The following is a 9,227-nucleotide window of genomic DNA, read 5'->3' as shown; positions in this document are numbered from 1 at the left end:
GTATGCGATTTGACAAAATGTCGCAGGTTTAAGGCTAAGCATAAAGTTTCCGCAGGCAGATATACGTATATCTTGCGGAGAGGGTGTTTTTACGCGGCGAACGTGTAAAGGTGTGACGGAAACTACGGGAAGAAAGAGAGAGAGCCCGTACGCTCGTTCGAGGTCTCCTTCTTGCAGCTACTAAAAAGTTTGTTACCTTTTTAGGGGGTATTGTCTTTAGCAAGACGAGGGAGAGAAACGCCGGAGCTAAAGAGGGTTTTCACGCGAGCCGCCGCGAGATAAGGCGGAAGGGGGGATGGGGAATGGGCGTCGCTATACGACGTACGACGGGATAGATGCCGATAAGAGCAATCCTGAGGGTGCCGCGTTTCCACATAGCACGACCTAAGTGTCGACGACGAGAATGCACGATAAAGATCGCCGACGAGGGGCGGCGGGCCCGGCGCGTGATATTATTAGCGCGTAACTCACGGAAATAATATAGCCATAATACGGCGCGGCCTGCGTGTATCACGTCGAAAAGTTATTATTAAAGCTGGTCATTATTATTAAAGAAGACTGCGCGCGCGTGGAGAGTATCTCGCGCACGGTACGCTGGGATGCCGACATGAATGACCGCATGAAATTAATTTTTTCGCGTAAACTCGTGCGAGTGGACGTCACTTCGCTCCCGCGCGACGATTTAATTTCATGCGCAAAGGAAGAAAAGGTTCACCGAGGAGTCTCCGCCTTGCCTCTCGCTGCTCCTATTACGGCGGTGCACGTTCCGCAGGGCGATATCACCGGCCCGATAAGGGGGCTTCGGAGACCAAACGCCGGAGATCGCATCTGCGAATAATGCAAGCGAGCTCCTCCGAAATAACGTCGTCATGATTTACCATACCGCAGGATATAATCAACAATTCCAATTCTCGACCGTTACTCCGATCTTTATCGCGCGCAAAATTACCGTGGGTTTACCCATGTATTTCTCTCGCGGACCTGGTACTCCTAGATACACAGGCACTCTTCTCGCTGACGAGTGATGAAAGTAAGACTGTTATAAACAAGATAATTTCGTAAGAGATTGTCTAAGGAATTGATTCTTTCGCCGACGTCTTCTCCAAGTGTTTTACGCACCCACAGAAAAAATTTTCCGGATCCAACGCTATTACACTTGAATGCATTGTAAAATAGGATCGATATAGCGTCAATCATATTTATTACAGAGAAAGGAGTATTTTAATTTTAAATGAAAAATTCTAAAATCTAGAATAAAATGATAGTGCGTATCGTCTTTTGTCGAGTATCGTGATGCTAACTTCGTGCGTTGTAAGATAGAGGGAAAATTTATTCTAAACGCAAAAATATATTAAGTTACTCTTGTCTCAATATAGTAGGTAAGTCAATCTTTTTTAATCCGATAAAGGAGACTAAGAATTATTGATTTTACTTTGATATTGTCTTACTTTTATACTAAATGTGGTTGTGAGAAATATACATGCGTCAAGAAAATTTTTGGTCTCGGTAACAGAAATCCTTTCCGTGGGTGCGAGCACAACAAAACGCGGTCTTTTTATTATTATACAGTTCCCGTTTAATCGCCGCTGTAATTATATAATTTTCGTGACGTTATTGGCCGCATACCTCGTCGGGATATTCATCCGCGGCCTGTTTACCCCTTTTTCGGATACACGGTGCAAATATTCGCGCGTAATGCGCAACGTATGCGACACGGCGATCCACTGAGAGTCGTGCTAGCTCGGCGCCACGTTAAATTACATTTATTATTCTCACGACACACCGCCGTAATACATTTCGCCGACAGCAACGCTAATCTACACTCTCACAATGAATGCGCACAGGCAGCACGCCTCATCAATCACACTTGCGAGGAAAGTCCTCCGGCCTCCAGAGGAACTGATTTTCATTAAATTGATATACCGATTCCCCGTATCTCCCGCGAACCTCTGGCAGCCGCTATTTCCTAGCAGATGTTTGCGTGCCCGCGCTGGAAGTTAAAGGAGCCGTACTTTAGTCCGCAACTGGGGCGCAGAAATGTACATCGCGAAGAAATTCCCGCGAGAAGGGTATTCTTCGATAAAGAAACATTTTAAATACTTCAAATGTTCAAACTCTTCAAATTCACCCCTGGAATCTCCGATAAAGATTGTTTCGCCGGAAAAGCTTTCGAAAAAATTGTCAGCGAACCTATAACGTATTAATCTCTTTCGTTTGCAAGCGAACTCGTGACGCACACATTAATTTGTTGCACTTGTCAACAAGTATCTGTGTATGCATTTATTCCGTTAAGACTAATATTACATTTGTCGCACGACAAATTCTTCAAGCATGCTGATTAGCAGGATAGGCTCGAGTATCTATAGAAATTTTCTATATATGTCTTTGTTTTTCCTTCAAATTAGACAAGGATAGACCAAGAGGTTGAGAAAATCGACCCTGTACTTCACTGAATCGATCGTAGCAACTGATCTATCAGCAACCATGTCTGCGTGAACCGACATTTATGTCTTCGCAAAAAAAAACCGGAGAACGAGAGGAGGGAAACTGGCGAAGGGTGCGAAGACAGAAATGGACGAGAAGTGGACGATATTGAGAAGCGGAGTTCGCGTCTCGGAAATACTGTAAGCAGGGCTGCACTGTGGAGCAGACCTCCGCTGCCATTGTCCGTAGACGTGCGGGCGAACCCAGGTCTTAAGATCCAGTCTGGTTTCTCGGGGACAAAGCCACGGCGACGAGGCTGCCAACGAGGGAATGCACAATTACACACGCGTCGTCTGCTCCGTCTAGTCTGCTAAGAAGGCCTTAATTAACGCGAGCTTTCGGCGACGCCTCGCCGCCGAAGTACGTCTCGCTCCTGAGCGCGAGGCCCTTTCTTTCTCCCGGCGCGACGCGGTGATCCCTTAATGCGTTTACGATTAATCGTGTCGATCTTCCGCCCGCGAGGAACAACGCGGGCGAAACAACGGAGATAGATACGCCTGTCGACGGTGCACCGTCGTGCGAGTTGCGCGATTAGAGAGGAGATGATGCCGCGATAGAGGAAAAGTAACTCGAAGGGAGCGCGGAGAATTTTCAGTGTTGTCGCGAAACTCGGATGAAATCTGATCTCTCGAGAGTACGTCGCTTTTGCTGCTGTCGAAACGCCCTTTGAAAGGCACCTAGAGATTTCGGGTAAACGAAGAGTCGCTCGTTGAAGCGTTAGCTCCGAGGGGTAAACCGCTGAGGGCATTGTGGTGTACAGATTTGCGGCATTACTAGGCATTACTAGGCATATTTGGGCATTAGGCCTTGCTGGGACATTTATAGAAAGATAAAATAAGATAATAAGATAAAGCAATACCATCAAGAATTATTTGACACCGGCAAATGACTAACCATGATCAAGCTTCTAATCGACCACGACTGGCGATGTGTTTTTTAACACAGAAAATTTCTTGCGAAAAATATTACCTCAGCCAAGGTTTGAACCTGGACCTCCCTTATTCTCTAGGCGGGCGTCTCACCAATTCGACCACTGAGGATTATAATTTTAATTATTTTTGCCTCAGCCGGTCTTTCCGTGTGGGCCAATAGTGGGCATTTGTGTGCAAGATTTTGGTCAGCGGTTTCCCCCTCGGTTAGCTCCGTGTCCCGCGTTCTCTCTTGCCCGTCAAGTTTCATCCGCGACGTCGTCTCCAATCTCCGAGGGCATCGGAGATGATTTTAAGTATGCGTCCCTCCAGCTACCCCATTTCGTACGATCGACCCTTAACCCGGCATTCCCGCGGCCCCCGTCCGCTCGAGGGACATCGCGGCCCCGCGCTCGGTAGATCCCGATTGAAGAGGCGACCCCCGCGGACGTAAGAACGGGGCGCGTTATGTGCTCTGCATTATGGAGGTCGCCCGGCCATCCGAGAATGTCAGGGCGTTACATAAAGGCCGTTACCAGGCACACGGTGGACGACGAGACTCGTCGGGGCGAGGAGACGCTCTCTTGATCTCCTCCTGCCTCGTCGCGCGGCAGGTCCGAAAAGGTCAAACGTGAGGGAAAGACGCGCGCTCCCGGCATTCGACAGCATCATCAGCGGGCGACGATCGAGCGGCAAAAGAGAACGCGAGACACGAAGCTAACGCTTCAACGAGCGACTCTTCGTTTACCCGAAATCTCTATGTGCCTTTCAAAGGGCGCTTCGACAGCGGCAAAAGCGACGTACGCTCGAGAGATCAGATCTTGCCCGAGATTTTTCACGACGATACTGAAAATTTCCCGCGCGAATAAATCGTTAATTCTTACAAACCAACGTTTAACCGCGTTTCGAAAAAAAAATCGACGGAGGAAATACTGATTTTTGCGAAGGCAACGGGCTGTCGCACGTCTAGCGAAATAAAAATTGACGTGTTTTATTGCGACGGTCCCTTCGGGCCGTCCGACAGCTGGGAACAGTCCCTCGGAGTTTCCGGCTCTCGCATCCCTTTCCCTTTCGATAACTACATAGGTACACATAAAAATAGCTAGTAACCTCTTCAGGTGAAGGGCTCCTGCGGGAGCTACGTTAGGTGCACGTGCCGTGAATTTTGGATGCGATTCCGGGCGCGTACCTTCGTCAATCCCCCTTCGTGCCCCATCCCTCGGCGCGACATCGCCAATATTCGACGTCCCGAATCCACCTTTCGTCCTTTTTCCACGACCGCGATCGTGTTGTCTCTCGAAATCTATAGACGGCGCCTGCACAAATCCAATGTTCGCGACGAGGGCGCGCGGCGACAATAAAGTATATAATTCGATTCCCTCGCGTTTTCAGGGGCACTGAGCCAGAAAGAAACGTCTGATTTATGCCACTTCTCGCGAACGCGCGCCACTTCGACGTCAACGTGGCGTCGATATCGAATGAACATTCTTTTTTTTATCCGAGCCACGACGCGGCAAAGAGATCTCTCGCGAATCAAACCGCGAGAGCGTAATCGCGGCTACCTTAATGGCTCCTCCTCCCTGCCGTTACTTTTTATCACGAATGGGAGAAGCTTAATACGACAGCGCCGCGAATTTCCCGCGAGGAGCCGAAACTCTTTTACGCGCGGGCATCGACGGCGCAGCAAAGTTTCCCGCGTTAGCGCGGCGTCGCATAAAGCAAAAGAAGAGAGAGAGAGAGAGAGAAAGCGAGAAAGAGGAAAAAAGGAAGAAAGAATATTTCCTACACACCGTCGGGACTCGTTTTGGATAAGTTTCGCGCTAGTTGGAGACGCGTCTCTCGAAGGATTTCAAAAATTACTTACCAACAACAAGTCCCGCCGAGGTAGACTAATTTCCCGAGAAGTTCGTGACCTGGAAAAAAAAAAGAACAAGCCGCTTGATGCATTGCGATTCTTAACTTCCCTCTGTAAAATTAAAGCTCGCGTGCAAAGGTGCACGGGGGAACAGATCAATCGCGCCCTCCAAAACGCCTCGCTTCGAGCGCACGTGCTCCAGCGGAAGAGCCGCGCAGCTTCCCCCGACGGGATTTCCAGGTAACATCCTACCTCGCGGGCAAGCTTCGTGATATTATCGCGTTTATTATCACCGGATATATCGCTCGTCTCGTACCGCAAACAGAACGAAGAAGTAGACCGCGATATCCATCGCGATTATACTATACGTTTATCGATCCCTCGAAGCGAAAGCTTCGCACTTTGCGCAAAGGGGCAGGAACGTCGCGCGGAATTTCGTGTGCGCGGCTGATACGGAGATTATCCTCCCCGAGGCAGCCGCGTGCGCGCCTATAATTCAATTAATTACGTGTACATTGCGCAACGTGAAAGACTCCGGCTCTCGACGGTCGATGGCCGGAACTTTCGGGGTCCGCGACGCCCGGTTATGAGTCGAGCGCAGCGCGATTAGTTCGTAACAATCCCAGACAGCACGAGAAGTTATATCCGGCACGGCTGCACAACGGTAGTTACAAAGCCAGATACAGTAATGAGCGGTTTCTCGCTCGGCGGGGTAACGCGCGGACCCGCCGGGGGGGGAGGGGGCGGGGGCTAAAGATTAATTCCGCGTCAGGGGCACAAATCCGCGCGTGGCATAAATCTCCGGGGCTCGGGAGAGCCCCGGCTCTCCTCTTAAGGAGCCGAGTTACGCCGCGTCTGCTTGATTCACCTCCGGTTTACCTCCACATTACACCCGGCGTCGTGGCACTTCATCGTCATCGCTTTTGTTCGGTTATCTTCTGTGCGAGACAGGCCGGAGACAAATCGGACGCGCCTCGTGTTTACGTATTACCGTCATTTCGCAAACAAAGGGATAATTATATATAAAAGCTGCAGATTACGGCGGAAGCTATAGAGGGCCGCGCGATAATTTCCGAATTATTCGGAATGCCCGTGCGAGTCTTAATGTTTCATTTTAATTTGCCATATATTTCCTGCATTTCTCTCTTCTCGAAGAAAATGTTTAAAAAACTTAGCGATTAAACTGTATACGTTTATAAGTAAATTGTAACTGTAAACGTATAAATTGATAGAGTTATAATTTAATACACATTTATATTGTGAATGACAGACCAATTTTCCTTGACTTTTACAAATAACAGCTCTGAATGTTTCCACGTCAGTGCCGCGAACGGATTCCTCGCGTACATCATTAAATTCAAAAATTACAAACCAGACGAAATGTCTAAATCCACGGCACAGACGTTCGTTTCCAGTCGTCTGTTCCGCTCGTCAAGATAACGTAAGCTGCGCTCGGGTGCGGGCAAAAAAGCACGGAACAAAGTTAAATTGATGCAGCAGCCGGGATGCCCATTTAGTAACTTTGGCAAGTTATAAAGCAACTTTCTCGTTTAAGGCCAAAGTAAACTGAAACGCCCGGCGAATCGAACCGAGCCGAATAGACGGCGGAGTGTACTGCCTGCTTTATACTATGACACATTGCACGACGATCGAGATCGATAGTCGCAATTAGACGGTAACTGTCCTGGAAAAGGGGGCGAGTGTAAGAAGTACCGCGCTGCAACTTTCTACGATGTCGCCAATGTGCAGCGCGACGGGCGTGTGGCGATAAAGAACCCAATGTAAAATACGTCGAATAAATCACGTTCGCAGCATCCGCGGTTCCCGTCGCGATCGACGCCGCGTTCGCGGAACAGCAGCTGTATTTGCCTTCATTGAACGCGCTCTGTCGATCTCGGGGCGAGGAAAAGTAAGTTAGCGACCGACCGACCGACTTTCTTCGATTCATCGCGGTATTAATTGTTCCCGCAAATATTGATTAAATTAACAATGAATTCTGTTCAATCGAGAAAATGTTTCGAAACAAAAATCGTTGTTACTTAAATCTCTAATTACTAAGATTAGAGATTTTACCTCAATAGTTGGTGTATACAAATGTATATTTCTAAATTGCAAATCTTCATTTGCTACGAATCTAAAAGAGAAGTGAAGCACACCGCACTTCGAGAAAACCAATCGGCATCGCGGAAAAGACGCCTCAACTGTTTAATATTAACGACATTCGCGCTGGTAACATTTCTTTTTTAGAACGGGAGAATTTCATCGGTAACTGCATTTCGTCGGATATATTCATAATTTAAATGGAAAACGTAATCGGAAAAATGAACCATCGGAAACACTATTTCATTGGTTTATCCGATGGAAATTATTCTCAGTGCAGTTCAGACAGTGCCGAACTCATTTGCACTCGAGATCTTAACGAAGAGAGAAGGCGTCTTTAAGATCATTTCGAAGCCCTCGTAAGATATAGAGAAAATTGCACGCCCCCCCAAACGCTTTTTAATGTTTACGATACACCGACAAAATATAACGACGGGCTAAGTTACAGAATTCGTCCTTATTTCCCTCCGTTTTGTAAACGACTTCGTATGTATGGTACCTCGGGGACTTTTCGTATTTCTCTACGCGAACGGCTCGCATAAAGACGCCATTATCAAAACGTCTAGACGGCAAATTCCTCCGAGGGAAGAGGAGCGTTCGATACGCACTGCCGGTATTATCTGTCGGATATTACGGCGCGAAAGAGCAGGTGGAAACTAACGTAGAATGAGAGAAAAGAAAACGAAACGAGAATTATATCGTGCCGTTAAAAACCGACGTGGATTATTAGCGATCGACAAAAAGAGTAATTGGGCGCGCCCTGCAGCTCATGATTTAATTAATCGCGCGTGAGAGCAACGTCGATCCAAAACGTTGTTTTCGCGGACGCGACCAAGTTCTACGTTGCGTCCCGCGATTATGTGACAGCGAAATTTTGCATACTAATGCATATTCATTCAGTATTTAGCGCCGGCACGAGTTCGCGGCATTAAATAAAAATGTGATTTGCCGCTCTGTAATTTCGAGGCTGTTTCACCACGGGTGTGATTCAATTAGCGGGCATGCAAATTGCGTAACGTGCCCGTTTATTTTCGCATAGGCGCTCCGACGTGGATAACAGTTAGTATCAAGTACGAAAAGCGTATTCGTAAACACGGGCCCCGAGAAATTTATCGCACGCTAATCGAAACGGATTTGTCGAATCTCTCGTATCGCGCAAAAAGAATGGCACTTCTAAGCTTCAAACGATACAATCGCATAAACGCTCTCGCGACATTAAGGGGATGCTGGAGTGATTCTGCACTTTTGGCACCTTTTGCTCCTAAAACTGTTAATTTGTGAAAACATTTGTGTAATATACAAATTATGTGGCTTTTGCGTACAGACCGACAGTGCTCCACTATTCGGACAAATCAGAGAACAGCATGGTATCATTGGAATTGAGTTTAAAAGTCATATGAGAAATCTATTCACTCGAATAAGTTACGGGTTGCATTCGAGTGAACAGATTTTGTGTTAGGCTTCTAAACTTAATTTCAATGATACCATGCTGTTCTCTGATCTAATCCGAATAGTGGAACAGTGTCGGTTCGTACACAAAAGCCGCACAATTTGTATATTACATAAATGTTTTCACAAATTGACAGTTCTAGGAGCAAAAGGTGCCAAAAGTGCAGAATGACTCCCAGCATCCCCTTAAGCCAGTTGATTGCTGGTCCAGCGGGGGGAAAAGCGATATTATGTTACCACGCGCGCTTAATACAACATCGCGCCACGTAAAAAACAGCGTGCTTTTATTTAATAAACCGGCGCTCACGTCGGATATTCCGGTGTCGTCCGTCATTAAAACATTCATCCTCCACGAGGATGTGCTGTAATTACGCGGAGAACGAATGGAATCTGGCAGCGACGGTCCACAGCGTTTTGGACGGGAACGAAAG

General features: G+C 47.5%; 1 protein-coding gene across 4 annotated transcripts in view; it reads right to left on the bottom strand.

Annotated features, from left to right (window-relative positions):
- LOC105561176 (ankyrin repeat domain-containing protein 50) overlaps positions 1-9,227 on the bottom strand; it is an 81,746-nt gene that overhangs the window by 31,207 nt on the left and 41,312 nt on the right. For all 4 annotated transcript variants that reach the window (XM_012010932.1, XM_012010934.1, XM_012010933.1 and 1 more), the window contains exon 2: positions 5,257-5,305. The gene's annotated coding sequence lies outside the window, so the exon portion shown is untranslated. The remainder of the gene's footprint in view (positions 1-5,256; positions 5,306-9,227) is intronic.

Source organism: Vollenhovia emeryi, unplaced genomic scaffold, assembly GCF_000949405.1.
Source record: "Vollenhovia emeryi isolate VEMERY1.0 unplaced genomic scaffold, V.emery_V1.0 DF939210.1, whole genome shotgun sequence".
NCBI classification, from domain to species: Eukaryota; Metazoa; Arthropoda; class Insecta; order Hymenoptera; family Formicidae; genus Vollenhovia; species Vollenhovia emeryi.
Note: the sequence above shows the minus strand (reverse complement) of the source record. Positions and strands in the feature narration are given on the sequence as shown.